The 24580-nt window shown below is 54.0% G+C and overlaps 1 protein-coding gene across 16 annotated transcripts in view; it reads left to right on the forward strand.

Moving 5' to 3' along the window:
* Positions 1 to 24580, forward strand: part of NCOR2 (nuclear receptor corepressor 2) — a 237351-nt gene that overhangs the window by 16313 nt on the left and 196458 nt on the right. For 15 of the 16 annotated variants that reach the window (XM_059876314.1, XM_059876327.1, XM_059876329.1 and 12 more), the window contains exon 2: positions 18035 to 18081. The exons of the other annotated variant lie outside the window; for it this stretch is intronic. The gene's annotated coding sequence lies outside the window, so the exon portion shown is untranslated. The remainder of the gene's footprint in view (positions 1 to 18034; positions 18082 to 24580) is intronic. 16 annotated transcript variants of the gene reach the window in all.

Raw genomic sequence — 24580 nt, forward strand, 5'->3', positions numbered from 1 at the left:
TTTCTCCCTGTTAGATCCATTTCGGACTTCTGACCTCCAGAACTACGAGATAATGAATTTGTGCTGTTTTAGGTCACTGCGTTTGTGAGCGTTTGTTACCGCAGCAAGAGGAAGCTCAAACAGAGCCTGCATCTTCCCCGAGAACCCCAGCATCCAGGGGCAGCCCGGTCACTTAGGTTGTGTGTGTCCCCTGCCACTAGTAACCTTGGAATCAGACTGAGGGACATGGAGTGAAGACAGGAAGCTGCAAACCATAAAAAGGCTGTGCTGGAGGAAAAAATAAAATGCAAAGAAGAAAAGAAGTCTGGTGGTTTAGTGGTCAAGAGTCCGCCTATTGATGCAGCAGACACGGGTTAGATCCCTGCTCAGGGAACTAAGATCCCATGTGTCTCAGGGCAGCTAAGCTCTAGCGCCACAGCTAGAAATGCCCGTGCACTGCAACTAGAGAGAAGGTCATGTGCTGCAACTAAGTCCCAATGCAACCAAATAAATATTTAAAAATTGGAAAAAAAAAAAAAGGCTAGAACCAGAGAGATGACCAGATGTTTTGGAGCAGAAAAGGAATGGTGCGAGGTAGGGATGTTTGTGTGTTTGTATGTTCTTTCTTTCTTTCTTTTCATTCCTTCCAATCTAGTGGGGGGAGTACCTGGCTCAGATGAAGGGCCAGAGAAAACTCTGTGTCCCCAGCCTGTCTCCCCACTGTGCTGAGCCACAGATGATTCTCCTGGGTGGGGTCTCCCAAGGGGCAGGTGCTGAACCTTCTCAGAGGAGATGGGCGATGCCACACACTGCTTCCTTCTCAGCTTTATTGGAAAAAGGAAGAAAATGACCCACGCCTTCAGCCCCAAAGTCCTCTGGGCTGGCGTCCAGAAACCTGAAGCCTGCAATTAAATGAAACTGGATCTTAAGGTGGGGAGAGCTTCTCCAACCTGGGGGCGGAGGCACTGGAGACCAGGTCCTGGGGACCCAGCTGCCTGTGGATGGGCTATGTGGGATTCAGGGGCAGAAAGGCTGCCATGGGTAGAGGGGAGAGGTTAGGAATGTTCTAGTCAGCCTTGGTCCAGGAGGCTGGGCTCCAGGGCACCAGCTAAGGGGGCCACCTTTTTTTTTTTTTAATTTATTTGGCTGTGTTGGGTCTTAGTTGCAGCACATGGTGTTTAGTACCCTGACCAGGGATCGAACCCAGGCCTTGGGAGGATGGAGTTTTAGCCACTGGCCACCAGGGAAGTCCCAGGTGGCTGCCTTTTATTTCCCAAAAAAAAAAAATTGCAGATGACTTTCTGGTCACCTGAGTCCCCTCCCCTGGAGACTACCACTTCTCCACTGAACGTGTGCCCTTCTAAAAATGTTGTCACACGTGCAGGGGCCTCTGTCTGGCTTCCCGAAGGACCTAGGAGCCCTGTCTCATCTCTAGGCAGAAAAGATGCACGTGGCCAAGTCTTTCTGCGTGTGCCGCTCTGCAGTTTGCTATCGGAACGAGCTGTGGGACTCTGCCAGTTTTGTAGGTCAAAAGTGGTCGAATATCGACAGCTTTTATATAACTCAGCCTAGTAATTTCCTCTCCACGCTGAGACAGGCAAGCAGACCGAAGTGGTTCCGAGCAGGGATTCTGATGGCGTGGGTTCCCACCCCCTCCATGGCCTCTTATCAGCTGCGAGGCATTGCCCTGTGCCTCAGTTGCCCTTTAAGTAAAATAGGGACTGAAGTAGTATGTGTTTTCTAGAATCGTTCTGAGGATTAAAAATGTAATACACAAAACTGTGTACCTACTGTGTGCTAAGTCACTTCAGTTGTGTCCGACTCTTTGTGATCCTATGGTCTGTAGCCTGCCAGGCTCCTCTGTCCTTGGGATTTTCCAGGCAAGAATGCTGGAGTGGGTTGCCATGCCCTCCTCGAGGGGATCTTCCCGATCCAGGAGTCAAACCAAAGTCTCCAATGGCTCCTGCATTGCAGACAGATTCTTTATCACTGAGCCACCAGGGAAGCCTGTGTACCTATTACTGTTATTTTTCAAAAATTCCCTGGTGGTCCAGCAGTTAAGACTCCACACTCTCACTGCTGAGGGCCCAAGTTCAATCCCTGGTCAGGGAACTAAGATCCCACGAACCGCACAGTCAAAAAAATAAATTAGGATTTTGTGGCTTAAAAAAAAATTTGTTTTAAATTTTGTACTGGGGGATAGCCGATTAACAAACAATGTTGTAATAGTTTCAGGTGACCAGCAAAGGGCCTCAGCCATACATATACATGTATCCATTCTCCCCCAACCCCCCTCCCTTCCAGGTTGCCACATAACACTGAGCAGAATTCCATGTGCCATACAGTAGGTCCTTGTTGGTGATCTGTTTAAAATGTAGCAGTGTGTGATTTGTGACGTTTTGATGCAGTTAGATCTCAATGAATTTTAACTTCTGTAGAGATAGCGTCTTGTCATGGTGATACAGGACACGTGATCGGTGTATTCCCTAGATGCCACTGGGGTGGGTTGCAGCGTTTGGAGCTTCTCCAGGTGCCTCCAGGTGCTCATGTGCTGTTCTCCTCTGCGTATTCCTGGGAGTGAGACCGCCAGCTTGTGGCTCTCCTAGATGATGCTGGCAGGCTCTGCAAGGGGGCTGCCCTGGCTGGCCCTCTGCATTGGGGTGTAAGATCTCCTAGCAGCCAGGGCCTTGGGTAAGACATGTGGTTTGACAGCTACCTTACAAAAAAGACTTTCTTGGTTTCTTTTTTATTTTTTGGTGGTGCCAAGTGACATGCCAAATCTTAGTTCCTTGACCAGGGACTGAACCCGTGGCCCCTTCAGTGGAAGCATGGAGCCCTAACCACTGGACTAGAGAAGTCTCTTTCTTGGTTTTCAGAAGCAGAACAGATGTGTTCTCTATAAATTGGAAAATGAAGAAACCAAAAAAGCCTGCATATTAAAAAAAAAAATGCAACCACATTCCCATCCCCCAGAGAGACTGTTGGCATCTTAGTGTCTGTGGGTTTGGATAGAAAGGACCAGTTCTGACCTTTGCTGCCTGGATGTGACCATGGGGAGAGGGAACGGGGAACTGTCTAGATTCTGCAGCCCCTTCTCTAGACCTGGTGGGTCAGAATTTTCAGGAATAGGGCAGGTGTCTGGCAGCTCTGGGATGGGGCTTTGAGTCAGTTGGACATGGGACCTGCCTTTGCCCTGCAGTCGCTGTGTGACTCTGAACACAAAACCTCGCCTCTGTGACCTCGTCTCCTTGCAGGCTTTTGTTCATGCTGCTGCTGCTGCTAAGTCGCTTCAGTCATGTCTGACCATGCAGCCCCACAGATGGCAGCCCACCAGGCTCCCCCGTCCCTGGGATTCTCCAGGCAAGAACACTGGAGTGGGTTGCCATTTCCTTCTCCAATGCAGGAAAGTGAAAAGTGAAAGTGAAGTTGCTCAGTCATGTCCGACTCTTAGGGACCTCATGGACTGCAGCCTACCAGGCTCCTCCGTCCATGGGATTCTCCAGGCAAGAGGACTGGAGTGGGTTGCCATTGCCTTCTACTTGTTCATGCTGGAGGTGCCCAATTAATGCTTGAGTGAATGTTGTGCTGCAGGATTTCTCGCCTGGACATTGCTGATGTTCCTGGACATTGCTGGGGTGGATGCTTCTATTTGGGGGCTGTCCTGGGCACTGTCAGATGGTTAGCATCATCCCTGGTCTTTACGCTAGGTACCCTCCACCCATCGTGATAACCAGAAATGATGACAGAGGTTGCCCAGTGTCCTCTGGGGGGGCCACAAACACCCCCCAGGATGCCTGTGGTGCTCTTAGGAGGGCAGAGACGTCCTGTGAGGGAGTTTTCCTCGGAGTCTGTGTCCAGTGTGTGGATTTTGTTCATTTGGATGCTCTCACTGAGGGGACCTACCGGGTGTCAGGAGCTCTCCCAAGTTCTAAGATGTGGCTGGGATTATGTCAGGCAAGTGCACCCTGGCTGCTCCCCCTCTACCGAGGCGTTAGCTGGACACTCTGCTCACCCGCTCCTGATTTGGCATCGGGATGTGGTGGTGCCTTAAGGCCCGTCCCTGCCTCAGTCTCCCCCTCTGCGAAATGGAGGAAGTGTTGTCCTAAGGGTTGCTGCTGATCCTGCGGGGAACCCTGTCACCTTGTGGGCTTCCCAGGTGGCGCTTGTGGTAAAGAATCCGCCTGCCACTGCAGGAGACATAAGAGATGCGGGTTCGATCCCTGGGTTGGGAAGATCCCCTGGAGGAGGAAATGGCAACAACCTGCTCCGATATTCTTGCCTGGGAAATCCCATGGACAGAGGAGCCTGGCGGGCTACAGTCCATGCGGTTGTAAAGAGTTGGACACGACAGAGCAACTAACACTAACACTTCCTGGGCCACAGGGCACACAAGATGCTTTGTGATGGTGAGCAGATGATGTGTGCAGACTCACAAGGCCAGTGTGCACACATCTGCCTTTGGGGAGTCGCTGCAATAGGCATTGCGGGGGTGGGGTCGGGGGTGTGAGTGAGGTGTGGGCGGGTTGCAACAGTGTCCTCTCTGTGCCTGGCTGTGCGAGTGGGGGTCTTTGCTGGAGGGAACTCAGCTGCCCTCCTCCCCGAGTCCCTGAGGAGCCGGCTCAGTGGAGATCCCTAAGGCGATTAAGTGGGTTCATTTGATCCTGAACGTGAACTTGAGCAGGCGGCTTATCTCCTGGAGATGAAAGCCGGGCTGGCGAGGCGCCACCTGGCCATTCGGGGAGTGCGGGATTTTCTCCTCCACCCCCTGCCCACCCGGGGCCTGTGCTGGGGGGCTTTTGCCCCATCCACCTCCAGTCCCTTCAAGCTGCACGTGGTGAACCGGGGCCGTGTGCTTTTTCTGTGTCGAATAGCAGCAGGCGCTTGCTGCGTTCATTCGTCCGGTCCTCTCCATCTCGTGAGCTAGCGAGGATCACATCCTCACTTTCCCTGTGTTTCAGGCAAATGGCTAAGGCTCAGAAAGGTTGGCTGACTTACCTAGAGCCACACAGCATCCTGACAACCGTTGGGGATATCTTGGAAAATCCCCTTTACTCCTTGGCACTGAGATTCCTCCTGAATACAGTCTTGACTTTGCACAGAATTAACCAGAACAACAACAATCAGTGTATGCCCCATTGTAGTATAAGAGGAAATGGGAGGAAGTTGCTGCTGGCTCCTACTCAGCATGAGTAAGTGTCGATCCGAGGCAAGTGAGATCAGAGGCGTTTCGGTTCTGGAAACACATGAAAGTGATGTTCAAGAAAAGGCTAGTGTTTGGATCAGTTCTGGCAGGTTTTGGTTTTTTTTTTTTAACGGCCAGGTTATTTGAAAATTGTGTGGGGAGGGTGCCTTTCGCGGCGTGGGACTGTCCCATTGGCCGAGTGCCAGTCACAGGACAGCCAAAAACATCCCTGTTTGTTTCTGAGATGTTCCAGGGTGGGGACCCTGCCTAGGAGACCCCCTAACAACACAAAAATAACAATATGCTCTTAGTGGTGGGGGATGGGACCACTGTGGTTGAGACCCTCTCTGCTTTCATAATAGCAGGCCAGGTACTGTGGTCCCCCTCCCTGCTCCACTGTCTGACCTGGGCACCCATCCAGCCTTTTCCTGGCCTTGGAATCCATCTATTCTTGTTCCTACCATTTTCTTCATGCTCTCCAAAGGAGAATGAGAATCTTCAGCTTCTGGTCTCACATTCTTCCCTCCCTACTTTTCCTCCTTCTCTGAGAATAAAACTAGAGGCTTTGAGCATGCTGGGGAGCTGCCCGCCTCCCCCCTGCATTGATGTGTCTCCAGCCACATCCCTCCCCAACCCTGACCTCTGTACTCAGCCTCTCTACTTGCTGTTCCCCCACCAGGAATGCTGTTCCCTGTGATTGGCATGGTGACTGTCATCAGGTCTCAGGTCATATATCACCCTCAGGAAGTCCTCCTGGCTGCCCAGTCAAGCACCGCCCCCCACTCCAAGCCACTATCCCAGCCCCTCACTCAAGACGTAGTTGTTGATCAATGAAGTTTCTAAGTTGATTCCATTCCTTGGTTTGTTGTTGGCCTTCCCACATCAGAAAGTCACTTCCAGGAAAGCAGGGGCTGCTTCTATCTCATCCACAGCTGAGCCCCCAGTGCCTGGAACGGCGTCGACATGACAGGGGCTTCCTCCCAAGGAATCCATCAGTTGTCAGTGGGGATGGCTCGTGTGTTTCTTGGCAGGGAAACCAGGCCTGGCCTGACCTGGAGAAGAAGGAGGATGGGTCCTGGACACAGGGTCCTTGTCCTTTCAGGGGGTTCTACCCTGTCTGGAACTGACCAGACCAGAGGGCCGGCCCAGGGGAGGGGTGGGTACCACTCACTGCCATTTCCTGTCCAGGAATAGAGGCTCTTCGCGGGGACCATGGTGGGGATGGGGTCAGCGGGGTGACATTGCCCCCAGGATTATTTGTCAATGTCTGAAGACATTTCATTTGTCCCAGCCCGAGGGAGGTGCAGCAGGTGTAGTGGGTCGAGGCCAGAGGTGCTGTGAACATCCTATAGTGCACAAGCATTTGTGCTAAGTCACTGCAGTCATGTCCGACTCTTTGTGACCCCATGGACCGGGGATTCTCCAGGCAAGAATACTGGAGTGGGTTGTCGATAAGAACTGAATGTCTCAAGTGTGAGGACGTGGCGTCAGGCCTTAGAAACGCACATCTTGGTTCCGCCCTGGGCAGGGGAGGGCAGGAGCACCCAGGTTCCCTTTTCGTGCTGTGTCTGTACTTCTGTGGCCCAGAGTATGCCCTCTCCCCAACCCCTCCCACTTCTACAGGGACTCTGAACATCCCAGAGTTGTTTGTCCTAGCTGTCACCAGCACCGGGAAGCCTGGCAGTTCCCTGGGTGACATGCACCATGCCTGATGGGTTCCACAGTCTGGCTGCCACAGTCTCTCTCGCCTTTCTGGTGGGAAATCCCTCTTGAGAGGGTCCTTTCCAGGACCGTTGTTTACAGATGGGGAACTGGCGGCCCAGAGAGGGTAAGGAGTTGACCAGGGTCACACAGCACAGCACAGCCTGGATATGGGAGGCCTGACGCTTGAGCAGGAAAGGCCCTGAGGGAGGGACTGTTAGCTCTGGGGCTACTATGGTCCCCTCTCTCCAGCCAACTGGTTCTTCCTTCTGGCCAGAGCATTACGGTTATTTTATAACATTGCAAGTTTTAAAGTATTTCACGTCTGTGTGTATTTGTATATATTGTCAGATTGCTTTTCTGTATTATTCAGGGCACATTTATTCTTCTTATTTAAAAAATAAATAGTTGGTCCATCCCCACAATGGAATACGATTCAGCCATAAAAAAGGAACGAGTGCTGATCCATGTTGTAGTGAGGATGGACCTTGAAAACATGAGGCTGAGTGAAAAAAAAGCAGACGCAAAGGGCTGCATATGGCGTGGTCCCGTTTCTATGAAATGTCCAGAATAGTTAATCCATAGAGACTGAAAGCAGATGAGTGGTTGCCAGGGGCTGGGGGGAGGGGAGGGGGCGTGGAGGCAAACTGCTCAGTGAATAGGGGTTTTCTTTTCTCTTTTGGGTGTTGGAAATGCTTGGAACTAGAGTTGGTGACCTCACAGCACTGTGAATGTAATCAAGGCCACTGAATTTTTCACTTTATAATGGTTACTTTTATGTTGTATGAATTTCACCTCAATAAAAAAACCCATTTGGGAACTGAAAAAGATGCGTCTTTATTGGGCTCTTACTGTATGCTCAGCAGTCTGTATGGACACTTTCACTAAGTCTCTGAGTCCTGTGATATGAGAATTTCCGTTTCACTGGTGAGGAACTGGCTCAGAGATGTTAAGCAACACACCCGGGGTCACCCAACTGGAAAGCAGGGGAACCTGGATTTGAAGCTAGGTCTCAGGCCAGATCCTCAGGTCACCACAGCTGCGCTCTGTGGTCTTTCCTACCTGCCTGCCCTCCAGCCAGGAACATCCCTGCGGGCACTTCCCTGATTGGGCCCCGGGTGGGGCGCAGGGCTGGATGTGATACAAAGGCCCTAGAGCAGTTCACTGCTTGCCTGCCTCGTGGCTGTGCTGTGCCCCTGGCCCCCTACCCCCACTCCACCACAGAAGCAGGAACTTTCCAACACAGAGCCCGGCTGTGAATCAGCGCGACTCACTCTGGAGAGTTCGTGGGGCCTCCAGGGCTGTTTTCAGTTTCCGTCGAGTTTCTCACTCTGACTCAGTGTTGGCCCCCGCCTCCCTGCCCCAGCGACCTGGGCTTCTGAACACCTGTGGGACATCACAAAGAGCCGGCTTTGAAGCTGCCCTTTGCTGGGTGCTCGGGCCTCAGTTTTCTCATCTGTGTAGTGGGGGCAGTGAGGGAGGTGTTTAGGGTGTTTACTGGCATCGAACAGTGGATCCCAAGGGCCGCATGTACCCAGGGTGTGCGTGGAGGGTTTTGGTGTGGACATGAAGGGCTGAAAGCTGGGAGCTCCTTGTGGGCACTCAACGCGGGGGAAGCCCATGCCCCGTACCCGCTCCACATCTGTCCTCGGAGGGTGTGGGTGGAGGGCTGTGTGTGTCCAGGGCGTTCTGTTCTCTATAACAGGCCAAGCCCAGTCAAGGAATGGTGGCCATGGCAGCCTACGTCTCCCACTGGGTCCTGCTGCAGAGGCTGGGTGGGGGGTCTGTGCTCCAGGTATTGTCATCCTGACCAGGCTGGGGGCCTGAGCCTGGGTGTCCTAGGTTCTGGGGTGGCTGGGCCTGGGTCCCTGGGGTGGCGGGCTGGTGAACCCTGATGGTGAGTTTGCCCCGAGCCCCGGCTGTGTATTTCCACTCAAAGTAACCCTTGGCATCACACCCCACCTCCCCCAATTTTACAGATGGGGAAACCAAGGCTCAGAGAAGCCAAGTGATGGCGTCAGGCTTAACAACATGGTAGAGCTGGCATTTGTGCCTGAGCCGGCCTGGCTTTAGTTCCCTTGCTTATCGCCTCCCTCTTGTAAAAGCACAGGAAGCAGTCTCAGAGTTTAAGCAACAGGCCTGGTCACCTAGCTCAAACTTGGTGCTGCTGGGATTGGGTCCAGGTCTCTGGCCGGATCCTGGGCTGCCAGGACTCTGTGTGTGGACTCGCTTGCCAGGCATCTCCGTCCCTTTCTGTGCAGGAAGGGCTGGTCTCCCTGGTGTGCAGGTCGTGGACGCTGGGGTGGGTCAGAGGCTGGTGTTGGGGAGGGGAGGGGTTACCCGTGGAGACAAGAGCTTTTGCCAGTGTGACATGTGTGGAGGGGATGGGGTTGGGGGAGGGTGAATGGAGAGCTCCAGAGGTCCTGATCTCCCTCCCCCTACCAGTCAGTGGGGACCACCCCTCCCTCCCTGCTGCAAGCCCCCCCCCCCCCCCCCCCCCCCGCCCCGCCAGGGTCGCTGGACTCTTCGGAATATTCCCTGGGCCCCCCGGGTGACAAATCTCTTTCACCATCTCTTGACCCAGACAATTAATTGCTTCTGGCGATCCATGCATGGTTCCATGACCCCCCTGCTCTCCCACCCGCTGCCCTCAAGACCCCACACCCCCCACCTCCCCCCTGCCCTGCAGCTGCTAATGGCCCAGACCCTGCTCCCGGGCAGGGAAGCCCAGGGTTTGCGGGGCTGGGCCTGGGAACGCTGTAGTGGTTTTCCCTTCTGGCTGACCATCAGGCAGCCTCTTCCCCAGGGAACCCTGTAGCTAGCCCTTTAGGGCATTTGCCCTGTGTTCCTACAGGGTAGAAACTGAATTATTTTTACAGAGAGTCCAGGATGGGGCCTCTGAGGGACTTCCAGAGGCTTCTGGAAGTTTCCACCCCATGCAGTCCCCAGTGCCCCATTCCCAGAAAGCCCTCTCTCTTATCTCCCATCCCTCAGGGGACTCCCATGCAGAGGTGATGTGTGGTTAAAGTGGACACCCAGATGCAAATCTTAGCTGTGGGAACCCTGGGTACACTTTCTTGCCTCTCTGCCTCATTGCTCCCATCTGTACAATGGGGGAGAGTTATGGTAACTCGTGCGTACGATGCTTGTAAGACTTAAACCAGTTAGTAAGCTAGAGGGCTTAGCATGGTGCCCACTCAGAGAAAGCCACGGGGGGTTCCAGGTGTCTGCCACTGGTGGTGCTGGTGATGGACAGACAGAGGGCATCTCTTGGGTCTCTGCAGGCCTTGAAGCAAAGCTGCCCACCCTACCCCACCCCGGCCCCCACCCCGGCCTGGTCTGTGCTGCCTGCCTTGCCTTGACCTGGACTTGGCTGGGAGCCAGGCTGCCAACACTGGGTGTGGCCCGAGTCCCCCCCATCCCCCCTTCCTTCCAGAAATGGGTCGATATCCTGGCTCCTTCCTGGCGTCTAATTGCTCCTTTTGGCTGCTGTCTCCGCAGATGGCCCCACACCCTGTAGTGAGAAGATGGGCGGGAGGTTTCTGAAAAGTGTGTTCCGAGGTCAAATTGAGGGTGGAGGGGGTGGAGGATGGGGTGGCCAAGGGCAGTCCCCCGGGTGCCCATCTCTCTGCCCCTCACTGGTTGTGCCAGCTCGGGTGGGTGGCTGAACTATTTTGGGTCTCAGGTTACCCATCTGTGAAATGGGGTCAGGATAGGTGGCCCAGAACCGGGCATACCGTGAGCGCACTTACAGGAGGGGACTATTATTACTGCTGTGCTTGTTTCACCTGCAATCGGTGCAGGTCTCTAGGGAGCCCAGATGGGTGATTTGGAGGCTGGGGCACTCATGGGCAGGGCTCAGGGCTACTCCTCCTCCTTCTCCTGACTGTGTGCCTCCCTGGGATGGCCCTCGAGCCCCATGGAGTGGGGCGGTGCCCCCCATGGTTAGGTGGGCTGTGTCCCCTTTGGGTGGGGCCATGCATCCCCTTCTGTTGCGCCACAGCCCCTCCTCCCCACTTTGTCCTCCCCCAGGTCCTGTCCACTCAACATCCCTGCTGGCCGTGGTCTTGACTTGGCTGCCCCGCCGCCCCACCCCCTGCCCCTCAGCTGTCGCTGACTGCCGTGGTCTGGTGGGGAATAAGAGACCTGGGTGAACTCTTGGTGACTGCCTCTCCGCAGTTTCAAGGATCACCAGCCTCAGCTGTCACTTGAGAAGGAAAATAAAATACCCCAGTGGCTTCTAAATGGAAGGGGCCGCCTCCCTCTCGCTCTGGCTGTCTGGCCTGCTTACTACTGCAGTGACAGGGAAGGGCGACACCTGGCCCCAGGGGACAGGGGAGACTTCCCTGTTCATCTAGTGTGAAGAGATGTGCCCGGCAGGCCCAGGAGGTTCTGAGAGGGGTGTTAGGAACCCCCCCTAACCCCCTGCCACCCTCTAATGCCTCAGGGCCCTGGCCTGCTCCTGCCCTGGGCGCCTGGGTCACACTGCACCTGAAGTCCCCAAATTCAGCCTGCAGGGACAGCTTCCAGAAGTTATGCCTGCCCCTTGGGGGCAGTGTCAGGATCTGTAGGGTCCTGTTTAGGGCCTCCATAGAGCACGTTTTGTGACTGGCTCATCTTGGCCTAGCAAGTTCACACTGCCACGTGGAGGCTCAAGTGGGGGTCACTTACCTTTCCTCAAAGTAGCAGGCATTGCAGTTGTCCCCAAGCCCTGGGTGATTTTTGTGGAACATGATCTGTGCTACTGAAGGAGTTTGAGGTGGGAAGGCAGGGGCTGCCAGGGACGAGGGAGCCTGGTGGGCTTCCGTCTATGGAGTCGCACACGGTCGGACACAACTGAAGCGACTTAGCAGCAGCAGCAGCAGCTGGTGAAGGAGCGTCTTTTCTCCAAGGCTGACTCGGAGAGGTACCTAGTTCAGGCCCCGAGGGTCCTGGCTGGGGACCTTGTCCCAGCCCCTAAGCTTATTGGCCGAGTGATTGAACTTGACCTGTGCCCACTGAGGATATTGAGATGAAATAACAGGGACTATGGGTGGAGCATCTCCTCTCTGAGGGGCGGTACTGGGCTGGATGGGCAGAGCCTGGGCGGTGAATCTGCCCTGGGAGGAGGTGATGACTGGGCGGGACTACAGTGGTTAGTTGTGGCTCCTGCTTCTGGTTGGGCGCTGGCTTCTGGCCTCTGCACTGATTGGGGGAGAATCGTGGAGGACCCGCCCACTGGGCGGACCACTGAGGTGAATGGCAGCCTGGCTGTGCAATCCCTTCTTGGAGCCTCAGTCTGTCCATCAGGGAGATGGGCAGCAGCAGCTTCGGAGGATCGGGTCAGGTTACTACTGCCCTTAGACTGAGGGTCTGAGAACCCAGAGGAGAGTACCAGTACCAGTAACAGCGCTCAGCCCCATGTGTGCAGTTAAGGCCGCCTGGGCACCTGTCCTGACTTCTCTCACTAGCCATATGAGCCTGGGGCAAATGACTCAATCTCCCCAAATCTCAGATTCCTCATCTGTAAAATGGGGATAATAAATAACCTACCTGAGGGACTTCCCTGGTGGTCCAGTGGTTAAGAATCTGCCTTCCAGTGCAGGGGATGCGGGTTTGATCCCTGCTTGGGGAACTAGATCCCACCCACACGCCACAACTAAGACCTGGTGCAGCCAAATAAATTTAACGAAAGGGCTTGTTGAGGTCTACACTGTGCCCTGTTCCAAGAGGCTGAGCTGTATTGACTCATTTAATCATCGCAGCAACCCTCTGAGGGGACTCTGTTACCACGCCTCAGTTTACACTCAGCGGGAGGGGGAGACAGAGGCACAGGGAATAAAGTGACTTGGGTGCCCAGTGCGGTGGTGGCCGACCGGGACTGGAACCTTAACTTCTGTCACTGCTTGCCTGTAGGCTTCAGGCACTGCAAGGGCTCCTTCAACATCTGGAAAGTGTGCCCCCCGGGGGCCCTGCCGAGGGTGCAGCCCGCATGGCTGGAGGCCCGGAGGAGGCAGGGCTGGGAGAGAGGATTTGTTCTGAGCCCTGGCTTGGGCAATCGCTTTTAGCAACTTGCCCAAGGGACAGGTGGAGGCAAAGGCCAGGTGTTGCCAGGGCCTCAGGGGGCCCGCAGAGTCAGGGCCTTGTCCCTGGGTGGCCTGGGGAGAAAGGCCTGGAGGTACTGAGGCTCAACTACCAAGCACTTAACTGGTATTGAGGCTGGAGCCCTGAGATTCTGACTTTAGGAGAGACGCCTGTGCAGGGAGATGCTGGGCTTGGGGAAGAGGACACCGCCTCCATGGAGCCCTCAGGGATTGACCTGGAGGTGTCTCCCTGGCCCTGCCTCACACTGTTCTACTTGGTGATGTGACAGTTCAGAATGTGCTACTCCCCTCCTGTGGCCTCACTGGAAATAGTGATAAAACCCTCACCTCCTGGGACACGCTCTCTGTCTTCCTATTTTCCTCCTCACCTGCCATTGCTCTTGTCATTCACTGCAGGCTTGCCCTGGTTTGGGCTTTACTTGTGGCTCAGCTGCAATGCAGGAGACCCCGGTTCGTTCCCTGGATTGGGAAGAGCCCCTGGAGAAGGGAAAAGCTACACACTCTAGTGTTTTGGCCTGAGAATTCCATGGACTGTATAGTGGATGGGGTCACAAAGAGTTGGACATAACTGAGCGACTTTCACTTTCACCCTGGTTTCTGTCTGTTACTGCAGTCACTGCCTTTTGATGTTATCTTGCTCTTTTCTTTTTTTTCCTTTTAAAGTTTTGGTTGTGCCTTGGGAATTCCCAGGTGGTGCTAGTGGTAAGAACCCCCCTGCCAATGCAGGAGACATAAGAGAAGAAGGTTTGATCGTTGGGTGGGGAAGAGTCCCTGGGGAAGGGCATGGCAACCCACTCCAGTATTCTTGCCTGGAGAATCCTATGGACAGAGGAGCCTGGCGGGCTACAGCCCATAGGGTTGCACAGAGTCTGACACGGCTGAAGCAACCTAGCATGTGTGCATGAATACGTGTGTGTGTGTGACTGAGGGTGGGCATGAACAGCTGAGTGTGCGAGCACAGGTGTGACTGAGACCTTGAATGAGGGGGTCTGCTCCTTGACTGGAGTCCCTTGCACAGGGGTCAGAGCTGCCTGCCTCCTAGGAGGCCCAGGGCAGGGGGACCTTTCCAGGCCCAGGGAGGTTGCAGTGGGTGTGGCTCTGGTGGGAAGTTCCCGCAGCTTGGGGTCAACCTGGGGGCCGGAGCAGCCATCTCCCCCCTCGTGCTCCTCCTATTCACACCCAAGGAAGGTCTTACTGCACTGCACACCCCTCTGCCCATCCCCCACCCAGTGACCTGGCTCCCGTGGCCTAAAGAGCTCAGATCTGGATTGGAATCCTGGCTCCTTCCCTTCCTAGTGGGATGACCTTGGGTGAGTTACCCCCACCCTCAGCATCAACTTCCTGGGCTGAAAACAGAGGCCACCCCCACCTTCCAGGATGGTTGTGGAACTTATATGGGGTAACAGGGAAGCAGCTGGAACCCAGAAAGGCTACAGGAAGTGTATGTGGTTCTCCTGCCCTCCCCAACCCAGAGCCGTCTCCAGGCCAGGAGGCTGTGGGAGCCCAGCATGGCCACCAGGGCTCCTCTTTGATCCCTCATCTGTGTGGATGCTACTTGCAAAATAGTCTCCATCCTGTCCATTTGTCCCACTTCCATCTCCACCCATCCTCCACTCCAGAGCCCGAAAAACGCACTCTCCAAATTCCAATGGGACCGGTCCCTTTCTGCATGCAGAACCCTCCGAAGGGTCTGCATGATCAGCTCTGTCTCTTCAGCATTCACACACACTCTGCTCCGACATCTGCACTGGGATCAGCTGTTCTCTGCCTGCCCCCACCATCTTCTCGTGTTGCCAACCCATCTCCTCCCCACCCCGATTCGGGCCAAGCACACCTTCCTCCTTGGGGCTTGGCGTGGCTTCTCCTGGAAAGTCCCCAGATTCTTCAGGCTGGGAACTGCTCTCTGGACCTGCATGTTGCCAGCATTGCTGAAAGAACTCTGTCTGTTCTCCCGGGGCTTGTGACCCTGGGGCTGGCCCAAGCCAGTCTGGACCCCACACCATCAGAGGATTCCATTTGGGGACTGGCTGGAGCTGGGAGAATGTGGAAAGCAGGTGGGATCTGATCTCCAAGCTGCCCTTCCAAGGTGGTTCCTGGGGAGAGCGCTCACCTACCTGACCCTGCCTGAGCCCTTCATAGGATCTGCTGCAGGGGACTGGCCATGGAGGCTCCCGGGAGCCCGGGGCTGGGAAGGCTATGGAGACACACCTGGTCTCCCTACTTCTAGCCTTCCTGCTTGGCCTTGTCTCTGCAGCTGCCCAGGACAAGTACTTAGCCTGGAGGCATCACAGTGGGAAAAAAACCAAAAAACTTAAAAGAATAGGAGAGAAGGGGCAGGATCCTCCCCCTTGAGCCACTGGCGGCTGCGGCCCCTTTTAGGACTTCTGAGTCTTGGAGCTTAGCTGCCAGCCCCTGCATCGGGGTAATGTAATGTCCAGCAGGAACTGAGCCCACGTCGGCTCTGCAAGCACTTCATCTCCACGGTGTCCCTGTAAGGTCAGTGTTTTTATCTTTCGTCTTACCCATTTTATTTTTTAACTAAAAAAGAATTTGTTTTGGCTGCACTGCATGGTTAGCAGGATCTCAGTTCCTTGACCAGAGATCAGACCTGGCCCCTCGGCAGTGACGGTTCAGAGTCCTGACCACTGGACCGCCAGGGAATTAAATTCCCTCGTCCCCATTTTAGAGAGGAAGAAACTGAGGCTCAGAGAGTTGAAGCTACCTGTCCCAGGGTGCACACAGCTAAGAGGGGCAGAGCCCAGATTTGAACCCAGGGAGCTTGGTTCTGGAGCCTGAGCCCTACATGCAGTGGTCTTGTGAGCGCCGGTAGCCTCAGCTCCACTTGCCTCTGATGCAGAGGAGGTTCCCTGAAGGTGCAGCCAAGGCAGAGATGTTTGTGAATGGACGGGTCTTGGAGATGGCTTTGGGGAGTAGGCCCGTCTTCTGGATGGGAAAACTGAGGTCAGAGAGAACTGAGGGCTTGCCCAAGGTCACAGCCGTTAGTAGAAGAACTGGGACCACAGCCAGGTTTTTGATCTCTGTCCAGTGGTCTGCCCATTACTGTTTGTTTGAAGTGTGTTGCCTGCTCAGTCGTCTCTGACTCTTTGCGACCCCATGGACTGAAGCCCGTCAGACTCCTCTGTCCATGGAATTCTCCGAGCTAGAATACTGAATCAGTTGCCATTCCCTTCTCCAGGGGATCTTCCTGACCCAGGGATCGAACATGGGTCTCCTGCCTTGCAGGCAAGATTCTTTACCATCTGAGACACCAGGGAAGCCCACTGTTTACTTGTTCTTTTTGTGTGTGTGCAGAGGCTAACACAGTAAAGAATGCATAAACACCTGGGTGCAGATTAATGACTGATTGTTAAGGAGATAGGTGATCAGTGTTCTAATTTTTGTGGGAAACATTTTTCTTTTGTTCTAGGGTGACTGCCTCTGCAGATCTCTTGTGAAAGTGGAGTCTTACCTTTCCCAGAATCCTCTAAATGGAATCCTGATGCGAGCTTAGTATCTGACATTCTTCCATGTGGTTGTGTCTGTAGTTTGTTTGAATTTATTGTAGAGTAGTAGTCCGTGGTATAGATGTACCGCTGTTTGTTTATCCCTTTGTCTATGGATGGATATATTGTTTACAGTTTTTTTGTGTGTGTGATGATGAATAAAGCTGTTATGAACATTCACGTATTGGTACAACTCTGTGTGTGAGCATATGCTTTCATTTTTCTTGGGTAAACACCCAGCAGTGAAATTGCTGGGTCATGTGGTCACCCAAATGTATGTTTAACTTCGTAAGAAACTGCCAAACTGTTTTCCTAAGTAGTTGCACCATTTTGCATTCCACTAGTAATGTCTGAGAATTCTAGTTGATCTGCATTCTTGCCAACACTTGGTATTGTCTGTCTTATTTTGGCCATCCAGATGCATGTGTAGGGTGTCTCTTGTTCTTATTTTTAAAAATATTTATTTGTTTGGCTGTGCCGTGTCTTAGTTGCAACAAATGGGATCTGTTAGTTTTGGCATGTGGGGTCTAGTTCCGCAACCAGGGGTCGAACCCTGGGCCCCCTGCATTGGGAGTGGGGAGTCTTAGCCATTGGACCACCAGGGAAGTCCCTGGTCTCTTGTTTTTAGTTTGCACTTTCCTGCTGACTAATGATATTGAGCATCTTTTCGCGTGCTCGTTGGCCATCTCTATATCCACTTTTGCAAAGTGCTATCAAGTCTTTTTGCTCATTTTTCTATTGGGTTGACTGGTTCTTATTTATTTGTGAGTGTGCTTTTATCGGAGAAGGCGATGGCACCCCACTCCAGTCCTCTTGCCTGGAAAATCCCATGGACGGAGGAGCCTGGTAGGCTGCAGTCCATGGGGTTTCGAAGAGTCAGACACGACTGAGCGACTTCACTTTCACTTTCACTTTCATGCATTGGAGGAGGAAATGGCAACCCACTCCAGTGTTCTTGCCTGGAGAATCCCAGGGACGGCAGGGCCTGGTGGGCTGCCGTCTATGGGGTCGCACAGAGTCGGACACGACTGAAGCGACTTAGCAGCAGCAGGAGCAGCAGCAGTGCTTTTTATATCCTGGATGCTTGTTTTTATTGTGGGGCTTTGACTTTGAAGGGTGACTCAGGCATTCTTGAATGCGAGTAGTAGGCCCACCCCTCCTTCGGGTGTCCCTTACTGACTTTTTATGGGGTCCCCTGGGACGTTAATGAAGGATGTTCATGGCAACACTGTAATCCACCACTGCTGCTCCGACACTGTTGGGCCCCCAACACAGGCCCGGGGTCCCTGGGCGGGCTTTGCTGGGGTGTGGGCTGCCTCTGTAACCACACAGTTTGGATTAGAATCCCAGCTCCATGACTTCCTAGTTGTGGATCCTGGGACTTGAGACTTTGATTTTCTGAACCCCAGTTTCCCTCTCTGTCAAATGAGCTAGCAGTACCGCCTCATAGGGTTGTCATGGAGAAATACTTGGCCCCAGGCCCAGGCCAGGGCCTTGCCATCTACCTGCACTTTGATGTGGTCATGCCCTGGGCCATGAGTGGAGGCTGGGATCCTTGTTAACAAGACCCGCATGTTCCCCTGCAGGTCCCCGGGAGTCTCTGAGGAATCGGAGTTGCTGGCGGCTTTTTCTGGTAGGTTCCTGTTTGTCCCCACTTGCTGTCTCCAGCATATTGCTGGGACCTCCTCGGGGTGGTGGGTCGAAAGTTGCTGGGTTGCCATATTCTACTGGTGGGTGGATGTGGTGGTGGTGGGGCGCTCCGTGTGGCTTCATGGGGTGTGGAATGGGCAGCACCATTGCCCACTGTGAAGGCTGTGGGGTCCTCCAGGATGGAATATTTTCTAACTGGAGGCAGTGCTGTTCAGACAGGGCCTCGGAGAAGGAGCTGCCCCGACAGTGCAGCTGTAGGACTATGCATTTTCTCCATCTCTGGGGTTCACGGGCCTATGGCTTCTGTGCCCTGATGGTGGACTGCAGGCTCAAGAGCAGGTGGGGCCAATGTGCAGGCTCAGAGGGGGCGGGGCCTGTGTGCAGACTCAGTGGGCGGGGCCAATGTGCAGGCTCAACGAGGGCAGGGCCAGTGTGCAGGCCCTTGAGTTGGGACGTTGGATATTGGAGGAGGGTGCGGGGCTGGACACCGATGCGCCACTGTGGTCACTGTGCCCAGTGGGAGAAGTGACCTGGGTCCCAGTCTCGGCCCCTTTCATGCTGAGCGCCCAGGGCAGGTAGCTCACCTCCCTGTGTCTCCATCTCCCTTTCCGTAAACCAGGGGTAATGAGCAGTCCCCAGCGGGGGTCACTGCCATGATTCAGTGGGCTGCTGTGGGACAGCATCTGGCCCAGAGGAGGTGCTCAAAAGTCCATCACCATTTAGGGCTTTTCGTGTGACCCCATTTAGTCACCCTCATGGTGATGCTGCAAAATGGACTGTTATTCTCATTTTAACAAATGAGGAAGGGGAGGCATGCATAGATTACCTGTTCCATGTCCCAGTTGGAAGCAAAGAGCTGGCTGAGACTAATTCTTTAACCCTCCCAGGGAACCCAGTGGATTCTTCCTCAACGCACCCATTTCACAGCCGTTTCACTGGGCAGACTGAGGCCCGTGTTGGGCATGTCTGTGCCCACTGCCCTCTCTGCCTCCACCACCCACCTGGTACCTCTGAAGGCAGGGGTCTCTCCAGAGAGCTTGTCCCCCAGAGGGACTGGAGGGAGGCCATGGGGGCACTGGCAAAGTTTGGGGTGTCAGGGGAAAGAGAAGGCAGACCAGAGGTGGGTCAGCGGGCTGGGCACAGGCTTGTTTTTTCTTTGGCTGTGTAGTGCAATTTGTTGGATCTTAGTTCTCTGACCAGGGATTGAACCCAGGCCCCTGGCAGTGAAAGGAAGGGTGCAGGTCTCTAGAGGAAGGGTGACCCAGGCAGAGGGAACCGCCTGTGCAAAGGCCCTGAGGCTATATGGAATGGACCTCCTGGTTTGCAGGAGTCTGTATGAGTCACCTGGTTGGGGTTTTCTTGAGTCAGGCCTCACTCCTTTGTTCCTGAGCCTTTGGGGCTCTCCAGTAGGCAGGAGGGAAGGACAGCCTTGGAGGCTGTCTGCTTCCTGAGCCAGGCCTTTGGTCCCACAGCAGGAGTACGTTTCATCTTGGAGGCAGGGAGCATGGGCAACACTGGTGGTGGTCCCCACAGAGGTAATCAGCCCAGCCGGGCTTTCTACCTGGCCTTCATGATGCCTTTGAAGTTAGAAGGCAGGTGGCCTTGCCTGGGGTGTTTTTCCCTCCTCTCCTCCTCTGCCTCTCTGTCCTCCATCAATCCCCATCGAAGGCCTAATGGAGAGCCTTCCTCCTGTGGTTGAGTTATCTGCTTGTCACGCCAGTGGCCCACCCGAGGACGATAAAAGGGCTTTTTGTGTGCAAGCACTTAGCTTCCTCCTCTGGGGCGATCCATCACGTGTGAGGGAGGCGGGAGGCAGACAGCGGGGAGGGAGAGAGGAGGTCCCTCCCCCTGCTGAGGAAGCCAGTGCTCCCAGGAGCCCCCCTGGCAGGACCCAAGTGGCTCCTCAGCCCAGAGATGAGTCCTGTCTGGGGACAGGTGGGGCCAGCTGGGAGGGAGGGCCCCAGGGGGCATGGAGGCTGGGTGGATGATCTAGGCTCCCCTCCCATGCCCAGGAGCTCCCAGTTGGCAGCTCAGGGGCCTTCTGAGACCCTCCTCATCCCACCATTGGGGGCTAGGGTGGGGGATCTGGTGGGCTGGAGTCAGCTTCAGGGAAACAGGTATTTCTGAGAAAAAAACCACAATAAGAGGCAGAAGGGAAGCTGTGTGTGGGTCAAGGGGGATGGAAGTCCTAAATGATCATGAAACAGCAGCTGCACTCTGCTTCAGCACTCTGCTGTCCTTATGCCCATTCAACAGATGAGGAAACTGAGGCACCAGAGGTGATGTGTTAGAGGAGGTGGCATTTGGGCCCCTAAGCTAGGTATAGGTTTTGACCCTGCGGTAGGGAACTGCTTGAGTGCGGGGGTATAGGTGGGAAAGTGGGGTTTGTCTGAGCCTTGAGTCTCTCCCAGTGTGGTGCCTGGTAGTGTATACATGAAGGGTGAGGAGTCAAGTGTGGCTGGAGGCTGAAGGTGGGCGGGAGGGGAGCTTTCTGGATCTCCTGGGGAGGAAGATCAAGACCAACCAACTCCCAGGCAGACAAGTGGCCAATTGTATGTGGTGGGAGTTGGGGGAGGTTCAAGGGACTGGGACAGGCAGAATCACAACTGTCTGGACTCTGTTTGTCCCTCCTGGGCAATGGGTTGATGGGCATGTCCCTAGCTGGGGGGACCGTGGTCCCTCCGTTGGGTGGAGGAGGAGAATGCATGGGTGGTTCTCTCTCCTTCCAGTTCAGGGTGCTCAGCCCTAGCCAGCTGTCCTTCCCCCACCTTCCTTCCCCTTCCCCTCCTCTCTCCATCCCTCACTGCTCCCTGCTCCTCCTCCGTTTTCCTTCCCCTCCCCTTCCCACAGCCCCCCTCCTTCTCTCCACAGGCTACCCTCAAATGACAGCAATTAATGGTGCCTCTGATGGTGGCTGGGAGGACGAGGCTGACAGTTGAGCGTGTCTGCCTGCGGCTGGCCCTCTAATCGGGCCCGGGGGACGCCCCTCCCGCCCGGGCTCCCAGGCACTGCCTGCCTGCTCCACCACTCACAGGGCAGCCGGAGCCGCCCTCAGAAGGGCACACGGGAGGCCGGCGCAGCATCTGCACCTCAGTTCCCTAAGCCCCCTCCCTGTCGTCCTTTTTCCCATCATCCTTTTTCCTACATAAATGAGTGGGCTCCGGGGTCACCCTGTCCTGCCCCAGTTAGTATATTCATGATGGCCTGACTGCCAAGGCATCCTTCTCTACCAGGAGGTCCTCTCTACCAGCCAGCTTCTGTCCCCAGATGACCTCTCAGGGTGTACCACACCGCCCTCAGGGCAAGCTCCTCCCCACATGACCTTCATCCTTTTGTGTCCGTTCTCCTGGGAGGATTGAGTTAGGTGGAGTCAAGGAGACTTGTCCTGTCCTGGACAGCAGACATCCATTAAATGCTGGAACCTTGGCAGTCTGGAGCCTTCAGTGATGGGGGCAGCTACCTGGACCTGGAGTCTTGCCTGGCAGTGAGGGGCTTTTGTGTGTCTGGGGGACAAGAATCCTGGCCAGCCCTGTCCACAGTGGGCAGGGTCCTTGCTTGTTCATTATTTTGTAGTAGCAGTAATGAGGCCCCTGCTGTATGCCAGGGCCTGCAGAGGTACTTCACCTTGGTGCGTTTTACTCCGCAATAACTCTCCAACGATCATGCTGTTTATAACCCTGCTTCGGTAGATGGGGAACCTGACAGATAGAGAGGCAAAAGTGATTTTCCCTGAATGACTCAGGAAGGAAGGGATAAATCTGGGATTCAACCCTGATCTGCCTTGTCTAGGGCTTGTAAATCAGGGCCTTTGGGGAAACTTGAGAGACAGTAAAGGAACCAGCAGACCTGAGCTGGAAGTGAGAATATAGTCCCTGGGCATGGGGATTGGATTTAGTGGTGTTAATATATGTATATATATTTTCTGTTACAGTTAAAAAGAAAAACAGCCTTATTGAGATGGAATTAACCTGTAAAAAGATACACCCATTTTAAGAGTTCAGTTCCATGAGTTTTGGCAAAATGTGAACATTCATATGACTACCACCATCAGGAGGGTTTCTGTCACCCCCCAAAAATCTCCATCCCCCAGCACCCACTGATCTGCTGTCATAGAGGTTATAGACTCTTCTAGGTTTTTGTACTAAGATTATCTTGAAGTGTGTACTTTTTGGGGTTTGGCTTCTTTCACTGTTTTGAAGTTTTTGAGACTGATCTGTCATCGTGTACATATATGATTCCATTTGTTTATTCATTCATGAGTTGATAGACCTTTAGGTTGTATCCAGTTCTTGGCTATTAATGAATGAAGCTAGAAAGTCTTTAAGCCACTTTGCTTTTTCTTGCCTTATTGCATTGGCTGAGGCCACAGGGTAGCACTGACTAGCGGCAGTTGGCAGTTTTAGGGTTAGCTGGCTGTGGGTGTTGTCCTGAATACTCCCATTTGACAGATGAGGAAACTGAGCCTCTGAGGGGTCAGGTGACTTATGGAAGGTCATCTGGTGAGAGTGGAGTGCTGTTTCTCCATCTCCAGGCTGGGAAGTACCAGCCCTGTTGTTTACCAATGTGCTTGCTGGTCCAGAGGGTCACCTCAGAAGTCAGTGGCTGGGCGGGGGTGCCTAGAATCACCCTTCTTTCCCCCTGGGTTTCCTCTGCCCGGGGAGATGAGGGTATAAAGGGCATTCTGTACCTTCTACCTTTTGGGTCACACACTGTCTGTGGGCACCCAGCACTGCTGAGTGAATGTCAACCTTTGTCTTTCAGTCACAGAGACCTTCTGGGGAGCTATTTTGGGGTGAGGAAGCCCAGGAAAGGGGGGAGGGGAGACAGAGTAGAGGGTCCCCTCCTTCCTTGCCCAAGGAGTGTGAGCTAAGATGACTTTTCGGGGAAGGAGGCCTGTAAATTAAATAAGCAATCCCGTAAATAAATAAGTAATGAAATTAGTGGGGTGCCTAATTATATCAGATTCATAATTATGGATGGATGCCTGCCCGATAATTGTACTTGTTTTTAATCTTCGGCTCTGACATGTGTCTCCTTCCATCTGATAGGATTCCCTGCCCTCAGCCGTGGGAGGAGGGAGGCCCTGCTTTTGGGGGCTCCTGGTGAGCCTAGGTGGTGGTGGGGCCCCCCAGACCCCACGGATCCAGGTAAACTTGTCTTTTTCCTGCAGTCAGATTTCTAAACCTTTTGAAATTGCAGCAAATGAAAACAGTAAGAAGAACAGGGTTTATCGTAGCAATCATGGTCTACTTTACCTATTATAATTTAATTTTCCAGCCCTGCATGTGAAGTGGAGATTGTTGTCATCTCTACTCTGCTGATGAAGAAATTGAGGAATAGAGAGGTTAAGTGACTTGCCTGAGGTCACACAACCAGTGAGATTTGAACCCAGACTGTCTTCCCCAGAGCCTGCATCCTTCTGGGTCTCCTCTCTTAGCCTCTAGGTCATCTTGTGTGGTACACACAGACCTGGAGAGCTGTCTCTGCTAGGCATGCGCCCTCAGAGGAAGATGCTAATTTAGGGGGGCTCAACGCCTCAAGAGGTTTAAGTGCTGGAAAGATCAGGTCATGCCTTCCACAATTGCTATAAATCCAAACAGAAACCATTCTGAAACATGACATGTAAAATTATGTTTCCTGTAACTAGAAAGCAAACCCATTTGCAGAAATTAAAATGACTTCTTTCTAGATCTTTCTTTTTGTGGCTTTGGTTTGTTGGCTCTTTGGGCACTCCTGGTCCTGCCTATGGTAGGTACTATGCTGATAATCATTAGACCCAGCCCATTTTCCGGATGAGGAAAGTGAGGCTCAGTGAGGTAGAGGGACTTGAGTGAGGTGCCAGAGCTGGCATTCTAACCAGCTTTTACCACGTCAGTTCCCTGGCATGAAGGGGGGTGCCTCTCCTGTCTGAGAAGTGGAGGGGCCATGCACGCCAAAGGCTGGCTTCACCGGGTCCCTTTCTGTGCTTGGGAGCCAGGAGATCAGCTGCGCCCACCTCATGTGGGGGACAGAAAGGATGGAAGTGGCTGTGGGGGCATTGTTGTTCTCACTTGCCGTCTCTGGAGACCCCAGACCCCCCAGCCAAACTCACTGCCTGTTCTTTCACGGTGTGCCCTGTATCTTGGACATCTGACCCTGTCAGGGGCAGTGGGCCCTGAGCCCTTGGGATACCCAGGCCTCCACCAGGAATTGCCCCTTTGCAGACTGCAGGGAAGGAGCACCCTTCACTTTCTGGGGTGCCTGATGGGGCCTGCATTTCTGAGAGTCCAGCAGGAGCTGCAGCTTGGGCTAGTATGCAGCATGCATGTGCTGACTTTAGTCTGGTGGGGTTTGGGGGCTCTCCTGTCTCTCTCTGTAGCCTGGGGTGAAAAGGGGAATTGAGGACAGACTCACATGAGGAATTGTATGTGTCCATGTTGTTCCTGAGGGTTGGAGCAATCTGGGGAGGCTGCCTGGAAGAGCTGGAACAAGCCTGTTGAATG

The sequence above is a fragment of the Bos taurus genome, chromosome 17 (genome assembly GCF_002263795.3).
Source record: "Bos taurus isolate L1 Dominette 01449 registration number 42190680 breed Hereford chromosome 17, ARS-UCD2.0, whole genome shotgun sequence".
Lineage (NCBI taxonomy): Eukaryota > Metazoa > Chordata > Mammalia > Artiodactyla > Bovidae > Bos > Bos taurus.